Genomic DNA, 23,216 nt, shown 5'->3' with positions numbered 1-23,216 from the left:
CTTGCACCATATTCCAAGCATGAATGTGGGATCATATGGGTTAAACCAAATAGAAGCAACCAAGGCTTCTAGGGACCAAACCACCTCAACCCTCAACCATAGTGATTTCACCTAATTGGTCCAGAAATCAGTAATACCAACTAGATTAGTCTCTTCCCAAGTTTTCCAGGGCTCCAAGGATTCTATCTCAATCCACAGCCTCCAGGGAACCCGAGTTGTTATAAGGGTCTAGAGATCTCCCATCTCAACCCATAGCCTCCAGGGAATCCAAGTTGTTCCAAGGCTCCAAAGATTCTATCACAACCCACAACCATAGGGAACTTGAGGACCAATCAGATATCCAAATGGGGAACCCACTGCATCATGGCTATCTAGGAAATGGTAAGGCAAGGCTGAAACCACTGTCAATTCAGGGAAATCTGATGCTAGTGATAGAAAAATAACAAATAACCACATGCATGTATCATGCATCTATATTTCAACAAGAAATACACACATGAAACCTGTTATCCACAATAAAATCTTGTTGTAGTTGTTGATCCATATTTCTCCTTGCTCTCCCTTGCTTTCCTTTGCTTGCTTCCTTTCAAATCCAAGTGAATGCTAGAATGCTCCAAAAAAATCTCTAAGTGTGTAAGAGTGTAGGAGAGCTAGAATGAATAAGTGCAGAGCCAAAACTACAAAAAAGCTATCAATTGTTTCTTTGATGCCTTTTTATCATTAGGTCTAGCCTCTTCCTTTCCTTTTTCCTTTTTTCTTTCATTTTCCTTCATTTTATCTCTAATTTCCCTTGCATGAATTTTGTGTCTCTTCACCTTTATTTTATCCTATTTTCCTTTATTTCTCTTAATTAAATGTCATTTATTGCCTGTTTTCCTTTACCAACGCCTTTTCCAATTTCCATAGCTATTAATAAACCACAAGTGATTCCCACTATAATGTTTGCCCGCTATTCATCTTGGAGTACATGTCCCATGACCTTGGTCCTATTTTATTCACATAGAAAATCAACCAAGGGTTGTTACAATATTCTTCTCTAACATTTCATTGCAGTAATTAACTCAATATTAAACATAAAAAAAAAAAACAATAAGAGATCCATATAACTATAAACTGACGCTTGGGGAATATTCAGGAATAGAGCACGTTCCACCCAACGATGAAATCTCTCCAATAGTTCCCCCAAGCTAAGATCTTCTTGCTATCATGAATCAACAACCTCTTTGGTTCCTATGTGGTTTTATTTTATAGATTTTATTCCTAGTATATTTTTAGTAGTGTACTGCTTTAAGGTCCACCAAATGTTTTCCTATGCCTTTTAGTTTTAGCTTTTTTGAAAAAGATTCTTTTATTTTTCTTTAAAGCATGCCTTTCTCCCGTTGTTCTTTTCTCCACCCCACTAAGTATCTATCTCCAACTAAGTGATTAACATAATCTTACTCCCCCATTACATTAATATTTTAATTATTTCCTCCTAGGGAGTTTTAGGAGACTTTTAGGGAAGATCCAACATGTACAGTTTACCCACCAACAATTTTTCATAAGATAGAAAGAAGTCTTCAAAACTCCAATTCTCTTTCCTGAATATTTCCAAATATTTTATTTATAATTAAAAAAAAAATTACATCATCCCATGAGTCCCATGATGGATTCCGTAGCCATTCAATCCAATAATAGTTTAAAGTCTAGAAATAGTCAATGTTTTAAAAAGAAAAATATAGGGGTGTTGCAGAAAATTTATAAAAATGTCCCATTCAATATCCAAGGACCCATGTAAACCGAGATCATCGGAGTTTTTTCAACTACTAGAGAGAAGTGCTTGTGGAATAAATCTTCTAACATGGCTAAGGTTGTATAACCCCTTTGCATTTAAGAGGGAAATCAGATCTAGAGAAGGTTTATAAAATGTGGCACCTCTTATGGAAGGATCATTCCCAAGAATGACTTGATTTCCCGTACCCACCTTCCAGGCAAGGTAGGTGGAGAGCCAGGGGAAAGCATCCAACAAACCCCTCGAAATGATATAAATAGAGCCATTGACCTGCTTGTCATAGGATCTCATCCAATTTGTGATAGATTTGTTTTTGAAATATTTTTCTTCTAATAAATAGGGATGATTGTATACCGACAAATTTGGTAAATATTCTCTCCATAATTTTCTTCCCAAAGCTTAGAATGATAAAGATGATTGCATTCTAGTTTAGAGATTATCCATTTCCAACTCATTAACACAAAAGAAGTTGAAAAACAAATTTCATCCATGATGTAGGCTGACATAAAGAATGGAGGGTTGACCTGATTAGTTTTGGAAGCTCGAAAACTATTAACTTGTTTATACAAATTTTATGAAATAATATTAGCCCAAGTGAAAGAATAACCATATAAATTTGTTTGAATTAAAGTAACCCAATCTAAAGGGAAATGAGTTATTCCCTCTCTACTAAATAGTCTGCAAAGCATGACTACCACATAAGTTGGACCAGAGCTTAGAGGTGCAATTGCATATTCCTTTGAGATTTCTTCTCTAAATTTGTGCTTATTGCTTCTCGAGAATGTTATTAAATCAGGCATATTTTTTCCATATTCTATGCATTCCTTCTGATAATTTAAACTTATGAATAAATTAAACATTAAAGTGGAGGTAAGCTTCAGGGAGTTTATACATAAACTAGAGATTATCATGCTGGAAAGAACCAATGATGATGCCTTAGAAAGTGCATATATAATTCATTGGCACATGCACATGGTCCATAGCCTAGTGAATCGTATCATTATTCAGGAAAGATTTAATAATTTAGCGCAAAGTGGTATTTGGTTCTCCAGTGGCTCCAAATTCATCTGGCTCTATCTCCTCTGAGATACCTTGAGCTTCCTCCTTATACAACTTATATACATTGTTCCAAGATGACATGCCAACTTTTGCTTTTGAAATGACTGTATTCGAGAACAAACTAGCATTCATATTTTATCGTTTGCATCCTCCTACACTTGTTGTTTGGGTTCTCCGAAATTTCTTAACTTGCTCACCCATGGTGTGCGTCTTGGTGAAATTTGTAGAGCGAGAAGCCTGGAATACGAGGACGAATAGAAATGATATAATTAGTTCAATTCCTCAAACCTTTTTGGAATTTCAAAAACATTCAATGTAGATCATTCTCTTTTTAAATTCCGCAAAAGTTTAAGTGCCTAGATTAACATGCAAAATCATTCATATTGATACGTCGATTTAAACATTAAATCCTGAAATGACTTCTATTTTCGCATAGAAGAGCCTTTCTAAATCTTGAGGATTAACACTTAGTTACTACTATTAGTGATAATTAACCTTCATTAGTTTTATTCCAGTTTTATTCCATGTCGTAAAGGTTTTACCAAGGTTTTCATATGTATTTTTTTATGCTTAGGCTCAGCGAGATGTGAAACACTTTGTCCATAACCACGGAATTTAACATTTCCATTTCCTTTTTGGTATGATGATTTAGCACTTTTCCATTATGGCTCACAACGTGTATGGTATTATGATGTGTTTTCCCCTAGTAGGGATATGTGGCAGGTGGAAAACATGATTTGAAATGCTGATTTGGTGGAAAATGGATGACATCTGGCAATGTTATGGAGTGACATATATAGTATAGTAGCCATACAGTGCCAACAAGGAGTATAGAAGCCATGTCACTGTGGGGCTTATTGCCCAATTTTGTTTCACAATGATACATTTTAAAAGTAGTTGCAGTTGACGAGAGGCACAACCTAACAAAAGCCTTGGGACGAATATTTTCATGTCAAAAAACAGATAGATTTACATCTTGCACAGAATTTCATATAAAGCTAACAGAGAGTAGCATAGGAATGTGTATGGCATTTGACGAAGAAATTGGCGTTGCACAACCGAAATTTTGTATAAAGCATTCTATGGATTCCTAGGGCGGTAGAAAGAGGCACGAGATGAGAGTATGTATGGTAGTTCCTGGGGGTTTTCTCGTCACATCATGGGAGTTTGCACAGGGTGAATTTTAGTTTTGTGTGTTATAGATGGAGAGCATGAGGTTAGAATAATTATGTCTCAGGGAATGTGAAAAAGTGTGTTATTTGATGTTGCCTCCACTATGCGCTTATACTTAGTCATTTGGGGTTTTATAATGTTTTTTAAGAGAAGGAAGAATTTTGATAATGAGTTTAATACAAAGGGGAAATGATATATATGAGAATGGATAATAAGGAAATGTTCATATACAAAAAGAAATAGATAAATAAATAAGGAAAAGTTAGGAAGCAAAGGGGAATAACATGCAAAAGAACTTAAAGCCAAAGTGAGAAAATTTAAAGGGTACTCATTTTATTATGAACTATATAAAAGGGGTTGTTGTCTTGCCACAAAAATTGGTGACACAATGGAAGAACAAGTTATCTCTGTCAATTAAATAATAAGAGAAACATAAAATTAAATTAGATGTTAAAGGATATAAATTTATAGCTTTCAAGTGTATCATGGTTATTTATTTCATGATTAATCATTATAGATAAGAAAAACACATATGTACTTGTAACTTTTCCATTTTGTCCTTCCAGAGGGATAAAAGGGATTTATAATTTTATTAAATAAATTTTAAATATGCAAATAGGCTTTTAATATGACTAATAGGCAAAACTTATAAACCATGATTTTGGTGCAATTAGTTTAGCTCATATTTTTGTTACCAGACATTTCTTCATTTCCCATGAGTTTTCATAGCCTCAATGGGTTTGTATACAGTTCCCACGCCTTTTGGTGCTTTCAAGTTACTATGATATAATATATTAATCACCTTTTGATAACAAAAAAAATGTGAAATTTCTATTTGCAATGGCGAATAGGAAGTGGGATGATATGAAAGTTACTTTGATGTAGTTCATATCATGGGGTAAGACTAAGATTTTCATCTTAAAATTTGTCATTCCTATCATTTCTTACTCGTTAATGTGAAGGGGAATTAAGTTATGGAATAAGACTTCATTTCTATGTACTTTCCAAGAAGATGTTTTCTTTATAGAAATAAATTAATCATAAAAGTTTTATTCATCATGGTAAGACGATACTCATTATAACTATGTAATCCTTGTTACAATCTATTAATGATAAGATAAAGATATACGATAGGATGCTTAGCAAGTAAGGTAGGGAATATCAGGCACTTGGCTTTAGAGATGGGTTGAGGGCTTTAGGTATTTCTTAAATGACCCCATTTTATTATGCCAAAATGTGTTTTATTGCTGGTTTGGGGACCACCACGATCTATTTCCCATTGAGGTGATAAACATGCTTTTGTGTGTATAAAAATATTGAGTCTTTTTTTATAAAGAGAGTGAGTATTTGATTGTGTCTGCCCTAGCTAGAGGGAAGCTTCTTAAGGCTATATCCTTCAACCACTATATGGGCACTTCATATGACCCATCCCCATAGATCTTGTGCTATGCGCTCATTCCTATGTACTACTCAGTATACCTCGACTCCGCAACACTAGACCCTCTGGCTGTGCTCTATGCCTAATGGTATGATACCCTATGCCTTGTCCTCCGCCGATTTCCCACAGCTAATACTGATACATACTACTTCCAAAGGACATACTAGTGCTGCAGATAGGCAAAGGGAATGGGAGGCTGGGACTCAATGGCCGGTATAAGATCCAAGTAGTTCCAGCATGGAGGTTGGTAGGTGACTATTCCCCCGTTCCCACGCAATCTGCTTTCAGTGACGTGTAGTAGCACAATTGACTGCTATGGGCATTTCGCATGTGCAAACGGTGACTTCTAGTTTCCCGCCCTCGATAGGGTCTATCTATTGATTGAGTGACTAGTCTAAGCATAGGTGGTCCCAGTCGAAAAAGGCTTTAGCATCCGTGGTTCGAAGAAACATAAAGGCACTACATAGTATATGACACAGGGGATCCAACAATCCAATGTATTACCATGAGCCATTGTGAACAAAGCAGGCTAACATTGGGACACATGAATAAAAGTATTGAGTTGCTAATTATTAATAACATAAAATAACCAAAAAAATAAAAATTATTGGCAATAAAGGAACTATTTACATATTTACAGAAATGATTCATTCAAATTTTAAGAAACATATTTTTTTAGAAGTTTCCCATTGACTTGGAGAGTTTCCTCTTCCCCATCTAAATATTTCAATAGAAAAATATAAGAGCTAATCCTTTTGGAAATATGAAAGGCCTGGCCAAAGTTTATGAAATTTTGTGTGTTTACCCTTAATTCTCATGGTATTTATCCCATTTCAGTAGGATATCACCAATTTCAAATATTTTGTTAACCCACTAAATGGTTTTCAAACCATTTCTTGATAACTGTTTGGTGATTTGTAAAAGTCTGCATGGCTTTTTCTCTAACATCTTCTAGTGTTTAAGTAATTGGACAAGCCATTGTTGCATGCTAGAATAGGGTTCTTCTTAAGCATATTGAACCGACATTAAATACAATAATGCAACATTAAGAGGGAGGATTGCTTCCTTTCCATAGACAAGGAAGTAAGGGGAGTTTCCTATTGAAGCATTATAAGTGACTTGAACTTCGTATAGTGAATTTATTAATCAAATGTGCCAATTTTTCTGATTACCAACTATAGTTTTCTTTATGATTTTCAAAAGGTTTTTATTGTATATTTTTCTAGACCCTAACCCTAAGCATACTAATTAGCAAATTATTCTATCTTAATTCCCTTTTTAAGTGGAAATTTAGTGAGCAAAGAAGAGGAAAAATAAGTTCCAATATTGAACAATAAAAAACTCGAGATTCCAAATCTTGTAATGATGAGTTGCTTGATGAAAGATGTTACTTGCTCATAAGTACTATTTTTCAAAGGAATGGCCTCCACCCATTTAGTAAAATAGTTTGTGGCTATCAGAATATACTTATGTTTTTATGAAGAATGATGGATAATTTCACCTATAACATTGAGTCCCGACTGCTTGAAGGGTTGTTCAATAATCATTGGTTGTTGTGCTAAAGTTTATTTCTTATCCCTGCTTGTTGCAACTTGAGACACCTCGCATTTTCGAATGAAAGCATGTGCATCCTTTAAAATCATGGGAAAATAGTAACTCACATGCAAAATTTGGTGAGTAGTATAATCCCCACTTTAGTGTCCACCCATGGGTCCATCATGCATATCAAGTAAAACATTGTTAGCATCATACCTTTCTAAACACCTAAGAAAAAAATTGTAGAAATTATGGTGTAGATTTGCAATTTCTTATGAAGTTTTATTCAAAATCACAAGACACAAACCTACTCACTGCTTTGTGGAAGTTAATTCACAATTTAGAACAAAAATGTTAGACATGCAATAAGAAATAACACATGCACACGATATTTTTCTCAGGGAAAGCAATCTGCTAAAAACCCCAATGCCTGCTTGCATTAATATGATGAATAAAGATGTATTACAATTTTTGTGCTCAACTAAGCACACCCTGCAAGTGAATAACCTATCTCTCTACTCACTGAGAAGATCTGACCCATACTTAGTCAATTTATGCCTCTACTTGATCCCATATTTCCCTGTGCAATGCCTGAGAAATTAGGCACCTATTATTTAGGAATTTCTCCAAAATGAATTGCGCAATTCCCAAGGTTGATCATCGAACTGCATGCAACACCTGTACACTCAAGACTAGTCTACAATTGACGTTACACTTCCTTGGAATCTCTACCACAGCCGGGGAACTTGAATTATCTGCATGCACTAGCTATATTGGGTTGATTGATTAGTTAGTTGGATGATCAATGAGTTTAACTGAAGTCCCACTGCACAACTGAACTTCCACTATTTCCTCCAATAGTTGGAACTAGTTTAACTAAAAACAACTTGAGATAACTAATCTTGATTAATATAAATTCAAAATGAGACATGCTTAACCGAAATCTAACTCCTCCAACTCGAATTTACTGAGTAAACTAGGTGACACAATCCATGTCACACAAGTTGACTCCATCCAAGTTGTCTGTTGATATGGAAATTCGAATTTTCTCAATTTAATCAAGGCAAAATCAAACTGAGAATTTCTTGTTGCATTTTTCAGCAAAGATAACCATATTTTTTTCTAAATAACGCTCCATTAATTAGTTGATATTGATTGGATTTCAACCTCAGAGCTCACCAATTTTTAAAGTATAAATGTGAAGATGCAAAGGCATGAGATAAGTAATAAATTAAATGTGAATATAATGAAGTAGAGGAATCAAGAGTAATGTGTACCTGTTGTAACTGCTGAGAAGTATTCTCAAATTCCTAATCATCACAAATTTTATTAGTATCACAATCAATTGATTTTGTAACCAATCTACAAGAGCCTTGACCTCTGATAATTTTAGAAGGCTTAATTTCGAGGTAATACTCCTGAAGTGTTGTGACCCAATGGGCCCTCTTTTCTCCATTATCTTTTTGAAGAAGTAAATTATAACTATAGAGTAAGGAACTATTACCTTTTTATGGGATTTAAGAAGAAAAGTCTTAAAGTGTTTTATTGATTTGAAAACAACATATGATTGTTTTTCCACATCCATGTAATTAAGCTATGCAACATGAAACCATGAACTAGTAAAGTATATAGGTATGTGAACATCCTGATCATTTTTCTATCTAAGAATTATTGCATACGACTGATCAGAGGCAAAAGTAAAAGAATAAATTATTTATTAAAATAGGAAGAAAAGGGAAACAACTTACATAATCTCCTGTTTAATTCTATCAAAAGCTTCTTTTTCAATTAAAGTCCACTTAAATGTTGCATTTTTCTTAATCATATTTTGTAAGGGTAGTACAATTTGAGTGAAACTAGGGAAAAATTCCCTTAGGAAATTAATTTGTCCTAGAAAGGTCTGCATGGACTTTTTATTGTGTAGAAGTGGAATCTCAAAGATAGTTTTGACTCTAGATGGTTCTATAATAATCTCAGTTTTAGAAACCATAAATCCTAATAATTGACCTTCTTCTAATGCAAAGAATGATTTTTTAGGATTTAAAGATATTCTTTATTTTTTTCATCTTTCATAAATTTGTTTTAAATGAAATAAATGATCAGATATATTCTTGGAGTAAATTGTAATACTATCCAAATAAAAAATGATTGATTTATTTATCAAACCTCTAAATGTAATTTCCATGACTCTTTGAAAGGTTGCTTCAACATTGATTAATCCAAATGGCATCTTCTAATAGGAAAAAATTCCCCATTTAGTTTAAAGTGTCATATTTAAACAATCGTTTGGATTAACCGAAATCTAATTGTAGCCAGAAAAACCATCAAGGAATAACATTAACTTAGATCCAGTCATAGATTGAAGTATCTCTTCTATGGGAGGCAATGGAAAATTTTATTTTTTCAAAATCCTTGTTAAGGTTTCTAAAATCTATGCATATCCTGATATCCCCATTATTCTTTCTTACAGGAACTAGATTGGAAACCCATTTTGAATTTCTGTCAGGAAAGATAATTTTTGCTCTTGATATTATTAACTCACTCTTAATTTGGGTTTCTAACTTAGGATGGATCTTCCTTAGCTTTTGTGAGATAAGTTTTACATCAAGAAACATTGGTATTATATGTTAAATAATTGATGTGCCATAATCTTAATATCATCGTAGACCAAGAAAACACATCTTTTTACAATCTTAAAAGATGTATGGAAGTATTTCTTTATGTAGGTGAACAACTTAGGCCTAAGTTTACTTTTTCATATTTTTCTCAGTTCTTAGATTAATTACTTCATCTTTCATAGTAGAAATATTTGTTTTAAATTTGGTAGGTGTTTTGAATCTATCTTTTAAGTCATAGAAATCTTCGATCGTGACCACATATCTTGGTATAATGTTTTCTAACTTAATATTTTCTTCTTTGGATGATTTATTAATTTCTTAATCATGAGTGTCCTCATCAATGACATAATCATCATACGTTCCCTCAGAAGTGAGGAAATTTATGATATCATCATCATCATTGAAAACTCTCCACTTAGATACATTATCAAGAACAAACAATTTAAAAAATAACTCTATCGAAAACCTATATGGACTAAAATATTCAAGCAATATGAGTTTGGAGGATACATTAGAAGGAAGGTCAGTGCCATCATTTTTTAATCTAGGAACACGAGTAATGTTGAATGTTGAGAAATTACAAATCAAATCTTGGACTAATTGTTGATAATTTTTCAGATGATTAAAAACATAATGTATCATATTTCTTACCTTTCTATCATGATTTCATAATATCCAAATACTTTAATGTTTTATATATCCATGCTTATATCCATCTCTAAGCCTTGTAGTAATTCTTCATATTTAGCTATGTTATTTGTGCATTGGAAGTCTAGTCTGTAGGTTAACAAAAATTTTTTCCCTCTAGGACTGTAGTATGAAACTTTAGATCTAGATTCATCAAAATAAATTATCCATATTTGATTATCTACATCATTATTTATAGAATTATCTACAAAATTTATACATCATGAAGAATCAATTTTCAAATAATTTGTAATTTCAGAATAAATAGATGACTGAGGGAAAATGGAACTTTGTATAGGAAAAGTTTTGAAAAGTGGATCCACACAATAGTTACCATTAAAGATATTTTTGAAATTGATGGACTCATTTTCCCCATCGACGTTAGTGATTGTGTGCTTCACGTTCTTTTCACATTAAATCTTAATCTAGCGTGGTTTACCATTGAATGGTAACCAAAGATGTGACCAATTTGTAAAAAGTAAACATTTAATTTTTTAGGCCAATCACAACTCATGAGTAAGCCATATGATTAAGGTATGTTAGTGATTGGAATTTCAATGACTTTATAGGCATTTGGATGAGATGCTAATATGATAAGCACATCTTTTGATTCTCTTAGGACCTTGAATTTTGTTCTTTCTGGTTATACTATTCGAGTAGTTGACTCTTGTGGGCGACCATTGATCTTTAGACAATCAGAATTTGGCATGATTTTTGAGGAAGCTCCTAAGTCAACTAGAAAATTATGTAAATTCTTGTTAAATATTTCAAAAGTAAGTAGAAAAGGAGGAGTGTGAGAATTTGACTTATCACTTATCAGAATAACATTAGCTTGTTTATTCTTTTCAGGAGATGAAGTTTAAGGATCTTTTTCTATACTTTTGTTTACTATAGCAGTAGATGGTAAAGATGGTTTTTTTATAACATGTAAAGCTTTAATCAAAGTATTCTTTTGTTGTTTCAGTTTTCTTGACTCAAACAATGATATATTATCTCTTGTTTTCCTCATATCCTCTACTATATCATAATCTAAATGATCAGAAATGATCAAGGTTTTGGGAACTATCATGTATTAATAGGAATCTTTGCTTGGAGATTTAACTAGGGAAGATGGAGTTGTAATTGATGTTGTAGCGGGTGAACTTTCTTCTAGTTTGAACTTACAGGATTTCTTCTTCACTTTCATTTGTGTGAGTTCCAGCTACATCCCATGTAACATTAGCATCAAAGGTTTGTGGTTCTTCGTCTTCTTTAGTCTCTTCTTCTTCATCATCCTGCTCTTCACTATCTATCATATAAATTTTACCACCAAGAGGGGTTTGAGGATTTCTATTAATAAATGGTCTGAAAGGTATCCTCAAAGAAGACTCTTCTCCAACTTTTTTCTTAATAGGTCCACTACTTCATTAGTCAAAGTTTTCACGACCTTTTGAAAACTTTCCATATCAAAAACATATTTTTTATTTTACTCCTCTTTGAAAGTGATTGTCTTGGTAGTTTGAGAAGGCTTCTTTTCTTCTACAACAGACCTATTAGTAATACTAATCATCCATTTCTCTACATTTAATGTTTCTTGCATTAAATCATCCAAATTAATCTTGGCTACAGGTTTCACAAACATGGCAATAGATGTTGGAAGGGAAGAAGTATAAAACTCAATTTGCACATTGGCTCTAGGCTTGGATGTATCAAGGATTTTATTGACGAGTTTAAAAAACATTCGATTAAAATCTTTAAATTTTTTTTGGAACCCATTTTTAGCCTAGAAAGCTCTACCAATAAAGCAGTTAGTGACTTATCGTCACCAAAATTTTTAATGAACATATCTTCAAATGTATCCCAGTTTTGAATGGAATTTTCTTGTAAGGAAAAATACCAGGTAGATGCTCTACCTTCAAAATCATAGGGGAAAAGTATGCACATCACATATTCATTTTGTACACCTCTCAAATTGATGGTTAACATAAACTTGTTGATGTGATCTTTAGGATATTATTTATTATTGTTATCGAATTTCAGTAACCATCATTCTGAGTGTTTTGGAAAAACGTGTTAATCACCAAGAACATTAATAGCTCCAAGGGTTTCCCGTGGTCTTATTTATTGTTGTTGTTTATCCATAGTGGAAGAAGTTGCAGTAACAATTGATGAAACAAGGGAGGAGTTTGTTATAGGCTGACTATGTGGAGAACTAGGAGATGGAACAAGATGAGGAATTTGAACTTGATTTTGCACATTAGGCTCTTTTGGTACTATGGGAACTTGGTGTCTCTAGTTCTCTGCACCTTTGGGTTTACCAACAATATAAATTTCCATTCCTGGTGCACCTAATTTCTTACATTGTGCTCGAGTTAAGACTCTTGAATGCTATAACTTGAAAGAAACAATAGAAGATTTTGTTTGTAAGGAAACAATTTATGTGGATAATTGTCTCAAAGGTATATGATCTTAAACTGATTTTATCACATATTCTGTAAAAGATTATTTAATTCTCAGTCCAGAAGATACAAAAGGATTAAAGATATTTTGAGAACTAGAAGCTTCTTGACATACTGGCTATGAAACTTCTTAAGAATGAGCAGCAACAATAGGGGTTTCAAGGGATTTGATGCTAGATACTTGTGGACTCATAGGTGTAGGAGGTGTGGGCAGTAATTTTGATCTTTTGGGATGAATCTTGGTTTTGTGTGAGGATTTAGGTGCCATACACCATCAAATTTCCCCTCCTTATAGTGCAAAAAATGCTGATGGATAGAATTGACCATATCAAAATATGAGAAATCACCCAATCAGGATCCCAATTAAACCCTTTTCCATTTGGTATGGGGATTTCAATCATTATTCGGCCCAGTTGCCACTCAGGTAATTTTATCCAACAAGTGGAGACTTATTGTAAAACAATCTTTTAATTCTAACCCAATTGAAAGCAATATAAACAATTAACCTATCACTACTATCTAGTTAAACTAAATATATCCTGGGTATTATAAATTTTGTATGTGAAACAAAATTATCAGCAATAATTTTATGATAGCATATCTACAAACTTATAGGTTCAAACAAATAAAATGTAAATGAAACTATAATTCACTTAAATATTTAATGAATTTATTTTACCTACAAAGTTCACATATGTATTCTTTACTTAATGCCTCAATGCCAATGAGATTTATCATTTAACATCATCTAACTTCAATCAAACATCAAGGAAATAAAGCAGAATAATTTTGATTTCAATATAACATGAAGAAGTAAATTAGAGAAAAAGTACCACAATCATTTGAACTCATTAAAAATTGAAATCTTAGTGGTCCAAAATTATATTAAAGAAAAGATTTACAACAATGTAGATTTTATTTCTTTGAAAAAATTAGAAACCTTTGTTCAGGTTCATTCTTCCCTTTAAACAATATAACAAAATAAAGGATAAAGATCTCGTCCAAGTTTTCTTACTAAAATCTTTGAAACAAAAATAAAAATTTGTCATGATGTTTGGATAAAATAAGCCTTTAACTTAGTGAGGTAACGCAAGGAAAGCTTCGATGGATGATTTCCATTGTGAATGGACTTCTATAAGGAGAGTGAGTTGTGAGGGAATGTCAATTTGAATTTTGACCCGACATTCAAACACATGTGCTAAAATTGATGCCAAATCATGTGCTATCATGTTAGTAACCAATTTGGTCAACAAATAGTGACTCTAAGGTTTGACCAAATATCTCCAAATAGAATCTGGGTCATTCCTTTACATTTGCTCAATCTGACTTTGATGCTTTAGTTTGTATTTTTGCACCTTCTTTCTAGGTAATCTAGCTTCCAGTGGCTTGTCACCATAAATAGTTTTTTGCATTTCAATGTCTTTGATCAACTGCATTATTGATTGCATCAATGGAGAACAACTATGTTTATCCATTTTCACTAGTTCCTTAAAACTATGTAGGTGGGGTTTCAAATCTTTTAGGACTATTTTCTTCTACATCATGTTGATTTTGGATAAGCTAGGTGGAAAATTCTTCTCTGTACTTTTCGAAGAAATTAGCTGGGTTAATTTCCTACCATCTTCTTCGTATTCCATCTCTTTATCAATCATGTCACTAAAAAATCCATTTAACAAGATTTGTTGGGCTTGACCCAAACTTAACTCATTGCAAAATTATTCTTGTATATGAAGGAACTATTGGTTTATCTCAAGTGCTTCTTGCTTGAACTTTCCTAGGTCAACTGCATTGATGGTTTTTTGTTGGATTTCCAATTGAAGCACGGTTATATGGGTATATTTCCTCTTATCAAAGACTTAAAATCCATGTTGTAACTTTCTTATTTACTATTTCAACTTCTACTACAATAAATAAATCTATTGGGCATGCCATTGTTGAGACTCAGTATTTCATTGTCTCAATTGTTCTAGAAATGACTCTTCTTTTTGTGACATTGTTGTTACAATTTTTAGATTTTAATGTATATACTCAATAATATTCAATAATATGGTAATATACCAGACATTAGCATTTGCATAGGCTCCAATAGAATGAACCAACTCCTTCACTGTGTGCTCTTCACTTAACTGAGAACCATCCCATACTACTTGAGTCAAAGTAGTTGTGTCTTCCTTTTCTCCTTCCACTTTCATCCCTTTTCTACCTCTTTTAATTACATATTTCTTTTTGAGGTTTGAAATAGTAATACAATGGAAGGATGTATTCCATTTCAATTGTGGAGAAAGAGCTAACCATCATCACATTTTGTGAACTTCCATTAGGAAGAGTACTGATAGGTGCCTTCATTATAACCTGAGAAGCAACTAAACAAGTTGTTGCATTGGTACCAACATTAGTAGGATAAATGTCTATATATTAATGTGGATGGTTTACAAGGGTAGATTTATCAGGATGAGATTTAGGATCGTTTTACTGCTCTGAACTGCTGGTAATAGACTGGATGAACTTGTCCCATTCTTGCTATAGTTTAATAGTGGCCGCTGTTGGGTTGTGTTATATTCTTTCCACGACTGGCCCATGTAGTTAACCGTGGGGTTAGAGTGGGGGGTGGAGCCCCCCCTTCGTTGCGCGATTGCGTAGCGGGGGGTCACAGAGGGTTTTAGGGGTGCAGGTAACCCCACTCTATGGGGTCTGGGGCAGCGCCTCAGAAAATTTTGGTTTTGGAACCTATGTTAGGTTGAGCGGACCCACCTATGGTTTTGTGCATGATTTTCGCACATGTTTTTGGACATGATGGTTTTCGGTCCATGGTTTTGGACGCGATGGTTTTCAGTCCATGGTATTGGATGCTTCAACATGTATAAATATGTATTATAGCATTGAAAGGAATATAATGAAAAATCAAGCTGGTAGTCCCGGTTTTGGGATCCAGGGGAAATCTCTATGTATATGTGTTTTATGTGTTATGCTCTTGCATTTTTTATTTTATGTGTTTTAGAATTCGTATGCAGATAATTTATGTATAGGGTTAAAACCTACATTTGGTATCGGAGCTGTTTTGGCTTCAAGGGGATGCCTTTGTTGCTGAGGGGTTTCGCTCGGGCATGTGGTAGATCCTGTTCAGTGGGAGATCTATGAGATCGATTTTGGTGGTGAAAGAAGATGGCGAGTAGTGGAAAGATAGAGATCGAGAAATTTAATGGTCAGAGTTTTGAGTTGTGGAAACTCAAGATGGGGGATCTGTTGGTGGATAAAGATCAGTGGATCGTGCTAGATCCGGGTACTAAACCAATGGGAGTGTTTGATGAAGAATGGAAGAAGTTGGATTGGAAGGCAAAAAGCACAATACGATTGTGTGTCTCAGATTCGATATTGCTGAATGTATCAGGGGAAGCTACGATGAAGGCTTTATGGGTCAATTTAGGGACTTTGTACCAATCTAAGTCTCTGGTGAATAAACTATTCCTGCGGAAAAAGTTGTAGAACCTGAGGATGAAAGATGGAGACTCGGTGACAGAGCATTTGAACGCATTTAATACTGTGGTAAGTCAGTTAGCATATGTTGATATTAAAATTTCAGATGAAGATAAGTGCATCAGTTTGTTGTGCTCTCTACCAGATTCATGGGATAGTTTGGTTATTGCAATAGGTAGAATGCAATTGCATTGCAGTTTTATGAAATAGTATCATCCTTGCTGACGGAGGAGATGAGACAAAAAAATATGGAGAGTCAGAATGGTGATGCATTTTCTGTACAAGGACGGTCCCAGAACAGAAACAAAAGTATGTCATCGAGTGGGAGATCTAAATCTAGAGGTAGATCTAAATCTCCAGGAAAACCTGTAAAGGTGGTGTGCTGGAAATGCGGAAAGGAAGGGCACTACAAAAGAGACTGTAAATCTAAAGCTCCTGATAAAGGAAAGGGATCTGATGATGCTCCTTATACAGAGGCGAAAACCACCTCAAATGAAGGTGGGGATTTGTACTTGGCTTCTTCAAGTACACATTTAGATCATGAGGCATGGTTGATTGACTCATGTGCATCCTTTCACTTCACTCCCCATAGAAAGTGGTTCTGTGAGTATGAGAAATACGATGGTGGTGATGTCTTCTTAGGGGATGATAGGAAGGCTAGAATCGTTGGTCGCAGAAAAGTAAAGTTGAAGTTGTAAGGTGGAAGGGTTAGAACACTTCCAGTGTTCTGCATATTCCTGCATTCGCCAGAAATCTGATTTCTATAGGCAAGTTGGATGATGCAGGTGTAAAAAAAGTGTGCAAGAAGGATACCTGCAAGATGGTGTGGGGAGCACTGGTATTGATGTGGGGAGTTTGGATTGGAACTCTGTACAAGCTGCAAGGTAGCATGGTTGTTGATGGGTGGAACAATTATGTGGTTCTTGAAAGTGGAGCAGAAAATCTAATGGTCTCTGGAGAGAAGACCATGTTGTGGCATCAAAGGCCTATACATATTGGAGAGAAGGGCCTTCAAATACTTCATGGTAAAGGTATGGTAGAAGGTATGAGTAATAGCTCTCTAGATTTGGATTTCTATGAAAATTGTGTATATGGGAAGCAGAATCGAGTGAGTTTCCCCTCTGGTGGTAAGAGGGCGAAATATATATTAGAGATTGTGCATAGTGATGTGTTTGGACCTATGAAGGTTCCATCACTGGGTAAGTTTGTGTACTATGTATCATTTATAGATGACTTCTCAAGGAATACATGGATATATTTCCTTAAGAAGAAATCTGAAGTCTTTGACAAGTTTAAAGAATTCAAGGCTCTGGTAAAAAACCAGATAGAGAAGAAGATAAAGGTGCTGAGGACAGATAACAGTGGAGAGTTTTGCAGTAAGGAATTTGAAGAATTCTGTAAGAAGTGTGGTATAGCATGGCAAAAGAAACTCCATATACACCTCAGCAAAATTGAGTTGCAGAAGAATGAATAAGACATTGATGGAAAGGGCAAGAAACATGATTAGTGGTGCTGGGTTACGACAGGAATTCTAGGCAGAGGCAGTGGAGACAGCATGCTACCTGGTCAACAGATCACCTTCATCAGCATTGGAGGATAAAACTCCACAAGAGGTATGGAGTGGTAAGAAACCCTCTCTTTCACATCTGAGGGTATTTGGATGTGGTGCATATGTACATGTTCCAAAGGATAAACGAACCAAGTTGGATAGTAAATTTGAAAAGTACATCTTTATTGGGTATAAAGATGGTTTAAAGGGTTATAAGCTTTGGAACCTAGTAACAAGGAAGGTTGTGTACAGCTGAGATGTGGTGTTCAGAGAGGTGAAAGATGTTATTAAACATGAAGTCCAACCAAAGGAACCTGAGAAGATAGAAGAATTAGACTCTACAGCAGAGGAGGAATCAGAAGATGAAGAACCACAAACTCTGGGTGTGAGAAGATCAGTTTGAGAAAGAAGGTAGCCAGAAAGGTATAGTCCATCTACTTTCTGTTCAAATTTTGCTTTATCTATTACTGATGATGATCCCAGAACTGTGAAGAAAGCAGTAGATTCAAAGGATGGAAAACTCTAGAAAGAAGCCATGGTTAATGAAATGGCATCTTTGCATAAAAATGAGGCTTGGGATCTAGTGGAGTGGTCGGCTGGAAGGAAACCCATTGGCAACAAATGGGTGTTCCAGAAGAAGACAAATGCAGAAGGAAAGGTGGAGAAATACAAAGCTCGGTTGGTAGAAAAAGGTTATTTCCAGGTGTTGGGAATTGATTTTGGTGATATTTTTTCTCCTGTTCCAAGGTAACTTCTATTAGATTAATTTTATATGTTGTTGCTGCTTTTTATTTTGAGGTAGAACAGATGGATGTGAAGATAGCAGTTCTTCACAGGGATCTGGAAGAGGAAATCTACATGAATCAACCTGAAGGCTTTGCGGTGAAGGGTAAGAAAGAACTGGCCTGCAAGTTAAAGAAGTCTCTGTATGGGTTAAAACAGTCACCAAGGATGTGGTATCAGAAATTTGATACATTTATACGGGGACTTGGCTTCACCAGAATCAAAGCAGATCATTGTGTGTATTTTAAATTAATTGGTGACCATGTTATTTATTTGGTCTTGTATGTGGATGATATGTTGCTGGTTGGAAATGACAAAGAAATTATCCAGGATTTGAAGACCCAATTGTCCTCCAAATTCGACATGAAATATCTTGGTGCTGCAAACTATATTTTGGGCATGGAAATTAAAAGAGATCGGGCAAAGAGGAAGCTCTCGTTAAACCAGAGGAAGTATGTCGAGACAATATTGCAGAGATTTAATATGCAAGATAATAAACTGGTGAAAGTTCCTATTCTTGTAGGTGTAAATTTATCTGCAGAACAGTGTCCCAAGACACAAGAAGAGGAAGAGGACATGTCTCGTGTTCCATATGCAAGAGCAGTCGGTAGCCTGATGTATGCAATGGTCTGTACTAGACCAGAAAATGCACATGCAGTGGGAGTATTGAGCAAGTTTATGTCAAAACCAAGAAAGGAGCATTGGACAGTAGTGAAGCAGGTTTTCAGGTATTTGCAAGGCACTAGTGATTATGGTTTGTGCTACCAAGGAAGACCAGAATTGGATAGAGTGTTGGATATTCGTGGCTTTGTTGATGCACACTGGGCTAGAGATCCAGATCAGAGAAGATCTACAAGTGGGTATGTGTTTAACATATTTGGAGGTGCAGTGAGTTGGATGAGTAAGAAACAATCTGTAGTGGCACTATCAACTACAGAGGCCGAATACATGGCAGCCACTCATGCAATCAAGGAAGTAGTTTGGTTGCAGAGATTGTGTTCAATTATGGGGTTAGTATAGGGAGCTATAAGGATAGACTGTGATAGCGAAAGTGCAATTTTCTTGGGAAAGAACCCTTCATATCATTCAAAGACAAAACACATTGATGTTCAGTATCACTTTGTGAGGGATATGATAGAAGACAAAAAGGTGTTGCTAGTAAAGGTGGACACTTTGAAGAATATTGCAGATGCATTGACAAAATTTGTGAGCTCTGAGAAGTTCTCTTTGTGTAGAGAAACAATGGGCATTACAAGGCTGGATAAATGACTAATCTCTCTTGTGGCCCCCTATGGAAAGAAAACAACAAGTGGAAGAATATTGGGTTGTTTTATATTCTTTCCACGACTAGCCCACGTAGTTAACTGGGGGGTTAGAGGGGGGGAGGGGGGGGGGGGGGGGCGGCGGGGTGGGGCGGGTGGGCAGAGCCCCCCCTTCATTGTGTTGATTGCGTAGCGGGGGGGTCACAGGGGGTTTGAGGGGTGCAGGTAACCCCACTCTATGGGGTTCGAGGCAACGCCCTAGAATATTTTGGTTTTGGAACCTATGTTAGGTGGGGCGGACCCACCTATGGTTTTGTGCATGATTTTCGCACATGTTTTTGGACGCGATGGTTTTTGGTCCATGGTATTGGATGCTTTGGCATGTATAAATACGTATTATAACATTGAAAGGAATATAATGAAAAATCAAGCTGGTAGTCCCGGTTTTGGGATCCAAGGGAAAATCTCTGTGTATATGTGTTTTATGTGTTATGTTATTGCATTGTTTATTTTATGTGTTTTAGAATTCATATGCCGGTAATTTCTGTACTGGGTTAAAACCTACAGCTGCAACTTTCTGTGTAATGTCCTTTTTCATAAGCTCATTAGTAGCTTCTATTAATATCTACTCAATTTCTCTTGAATCCTTTCCTATAATCACTATTGGCATATTGAATGTAGAAACCTATGTAACACTGGGTTTACCAACTATTTGTTAAATAATGAGTGGAAAATATGATTTTCTTTCTTCCTTAAAAGTAAGGAAATGTTCGTACGTACCATTAGACAATTTTTGTGCTTTTTGGCAAGCCTCATCATAATACTAAACTTTGTGGAATGTATCATCATATGGCAATTTTTCATATATATATTTCTTCATGCCAACCATAAGATAATGATTACCAACAACTTCCAAGGGATCATGATGTTTAAGAGGAATATGGGCCAGGTTAAAAGTAAGATAAGTCAAGAGTTCTTTTTAGGATGGCCAGGGTTATCCAAATTATAAATACCAATACAAATGGGAAGAATGGGTGCTATTTTCTTATATTTCTTATGCAAGTCATTGGAAATTCCAGTTTCGAGAGTTTTATATGTTATTTCCTTGCATATAATTTTGTCATGAACAAACAAAATTAAGGCATGTAGAACTACCTAACATGCATACATTCTAAGATATGAAAAGGTTTCATAAAAATACCAATCACCTATCTGAGAAATGTCCAGCTTGGCTTCTTCTGAAATATGAGGAGGTTTTTTTGTTTGCAAGAGCTTCTTATAAATAGGGATGATGACATGATGGAAAATTTGGTAAAAATGTTATCCATAATTTTCTTCCCAAAGTTTAGAATGATAAATATGAATGGGTTTTGGTTCAAATATTGTCCATTTCCAACCCATTAACAAAAAGGAAGTTGAAAAAATAAATTATCCATGATATAGGCTTACATAAAGAATGGAGGGTTGAACCAATCAATTTTGTAAGCTAAAAAATTATTAACTTATTTACACATATTTTCAGAAAGGATATTATCCCAATTGAAAGAAATACCATCTAGACTCCTCTAAATTAAAGGAATCTAGTCTAGTTAGGAATGGGTAATTCCCTTTCTACAAAATAGTCTACAGAGAGTGATTGCCACATAATATAGATAAGAGTTCAGAAGTGAAATTGCATGTTCCTTTGAAATTTCTTCTTTAAATTTGTGCTCATTCCTTCTCCAAGGTCTTATTAAATCAGACATAGTTTTTCCATATTCTATACATTCCTTCTAACTAAACTTATGAATAATTTTAGCATTATATCGAGTCGAGCTCCAGGGAGTTTATACATAACTTGGATATTATCAGGCCGGAAATAACCCATGATGATGACCTTGATAATGCATATAGAACATGTTGGCACATGCACATGGTCCATGACCCAACGAATAATATTAGTATATGATACGAGTCTAGGTCACACAACTATCTTATGTAAGGAAGATTTAGTAATTTCGCACAAAGTGGTATTGGCCCCTCCAATTTCTCCAACTTCCTTTGGTTCTATCTCCTTTGAGCTACCTTGATCTTCCTACTCAAGTAACTTATATACATTGTTCCAAGAAGGCATGTGAACTTCTTCTTTTGAGACGACCATATCTGAGAATAAATGGCCTTTGGATTTTTATTTTCCACATTTTTGTTGCTTATTCTTGGTTTCTTTGAACTTTCTTAGCCTTCTTTTCCATGGTGTGTCTATTAGCAAAATTTGTAGAGTGGGAAGCCTAGAATACGAGGAAGAATAAAAATATAGAATTAGTTCAATGCATCAAAGCCTTTTAAAATTTAGAAAACATTAAATGTAAAGCATTCCTCTATTTAAATGCCATAAACATTAAGTGCTTACATTAGCATGCAAAATCATGTCCTAGTGATACGCTAGTTGAAACATTGAATCTTGAAGTGAATTGTATTTCTCCATAAAAGGGCCTTTCTTAATATTGAGAATTAACTCTTAATTAATAAGATTATTGTTAATCAACCTTTATTAATTAACTCATGTCATGGATCTTTTACCAAGGTGTGTATACATATTTCCTTAATATTGGTGTAGGTTTTAACCCTGTACATAAATTACCTGCAAATGAATTCTTAAAACAGAAAAATATACAATGATGAGAACATAAAAAAAATATACACACAAATTTTCCCTTGGATCCCAGAACTAAGACTACCAGATTGATTTTTTTATTATGTTCCTTTCAATGTTACAATACATATATATACATGTCGAAGCATTCATAAACCCCAATCCACTAACCTTGGATTAGAACATAGCTTTAGTTCGTTGATCGGATCTAAAAAATACCATGGGAAGAAAACCATCTGCCAAACCCATGCACAGAACTATGGGTAGGTCCACCCAACATCTTTGGGTCCGCCCCCCATCCTTGGGTCCACCCAACTATTATTGGGTTCGCATAAAAAAAAATTCCCAGGCCGCTACCTTGGACCTTGTGGAGGGGACTACCACCCCCTACAAACCCCCCAATAAGGAGGGTTGTCTCCCCCCTACAAACCCCCTAATAAGGGGGGATTCCACCCTCCCTGTGACCCCCCACTGTGACCGACACAATGTACAATGCATGAAGCCAGTCGTGGAAAGAATATAACACACCCAACATTCTCCCACTTGTTATTTTCTTTCCACACAGGGGGTCACGAGAGAGCTTAATTATTTGTCCAACCCTGCAATGCCCATTGTTTCTCTACACCAAGAAAACTTCTTAGTACTCACAAAATTCATGAATGCATCTGCAACATCATTCAAAGTGTCCACCTTTAACAACAACACCTTTTTTCCTCAACCATATCCCTCACAAAGTGATACTGAACATCAATGTGCTTCGTCTTTGAATGATAAGCAGGGTTCTTTGCCAATAAAA

The sequence above is a fragment of the Pinus tabuliformis genome, chromosome 2_1 (assembly GCF_031772625.1).
Source record: "Pinus tabuliformis cultivar Carrire ecotype Pingquan chromosome 2_1, CPIR1, whole genome shotgun sequence".
Classification (NCBI taxonomy): domain Eukaryota; kingdom Viridiplantae; phylum Streptophyta; class Pinopsida; order Pinales; family Pinaceae; genus Pinus; species Pinus tabuliformis.
This window is presented reverse-complemented; position numbering follows the sequence as displayed.